We start from the raw sequence: 1,215 nt of genomic DNA on the forward strand, positions 1-1,215 counted from the left end.
TCAGTGGGTAAGAGCACCCGACTGCTCTTCCGAAGGTCCGAAGTTCAAATCCCAGCAACCACATGGTGGCTCACAACCATCCATAATGAGATCTGACTCCCTCTTCTGGAGCTGTCTGAAGACAGCTACAGTGTACTTACATATAATAAAAATAAATAAATCTTTAAAAAAAATTGAAATAAAGATCTACAGTAGTTCTTTAGTGTTTCTTTGAGACAGGGTCTCACACTGTAGTTCAGGCTAGGCTGGAATTATGTAGCCCAGGCTGACCTCAACCTTGCCTCTGCCTCACCTTATTTCCAGCCACCTCTGTCTCTAGCCACTTATAACCCTCCAGGCAACGTGTGAAGTGCCGCCTCCTATGTCTCTTTAGAGACAAATGGACATATTTGCCCTTTTGCGTTTGTGCAAAAGAGCCCGTATTATGTATGTCCTGTGGCTTTTGTCAGGGCTGGGGCTTGACCACGCCCTTGCATAGGCCAGTCAGGCATTCCATACTGAGCTCCATCCTATGCCCTCTACTTTTTCCCTTCCTGCCTGCCCTTGGTAGAGTTTAGTGATCAATATACAACACCTTTACCCATTCCCCCGGGGATCTGGATACACACATATTTAGGCAACCTCTCAGCAGACTCTGTAATCATGAGACGTGTCCCCCCAAAATGTATATTCCAGTCCAAATTCCCAGTCCTCGAGTATGCGAGCTTCTTTAGAAATAGGGCCTTTTTGCAGCAGCAACTAATCACGGGTTTCAAGGCGACATCCCAGACTCATAAGGGTCATTGAATCCAATGGCGGGCATACCAACAAGGAGAGGGGACACAGAGGTGCAGAGAGGAAACCATGAAAAAAAGAGGCAGAGACTAGCATTGTACTGTCACAAACCAAGGGCTGCTCGGGGCTACCAGAGGCTGAACACAGCAAGGCCTCTGGCCTTTGAGGCCTACCTAGAGCCCTGGTAATGGACAGAGGCCGCAGGCTTTCTGATGTTGCTTTTGAGGCAAGGTGAAGTGGGAAACTTTAGGGTTCTTTGGAAAGTTGGTTGGATGGCGTCTTGCGGGGGCAAACACGTAAAGGAACGTTTTGTTCAAGTGGACACAGTGTGAAAGGCTAAGGCAGAGCCCTGAAGGAATGTTTTGCTGAAGCAGTCACAGGAGAGTAATCTGCAAGCTTATGAAAGGACACAGGAGGGATTCTTTTTTTTTTTTTTTTTTT

Source organism: Mus caroli, chromosome 4 (genome assembly GCF_900094665.2).
Source record: "Mus caroli chromosome 4, CAROLI_EIJ_v1.1, whole genome shotgun sequence".
NCBI classification, from domain to species: domain Eukaryota; kingdom Metazoa; phylum Chordata; class Mammalia; order Rodentia; family Muridae; genus Mus; species Mus caroli.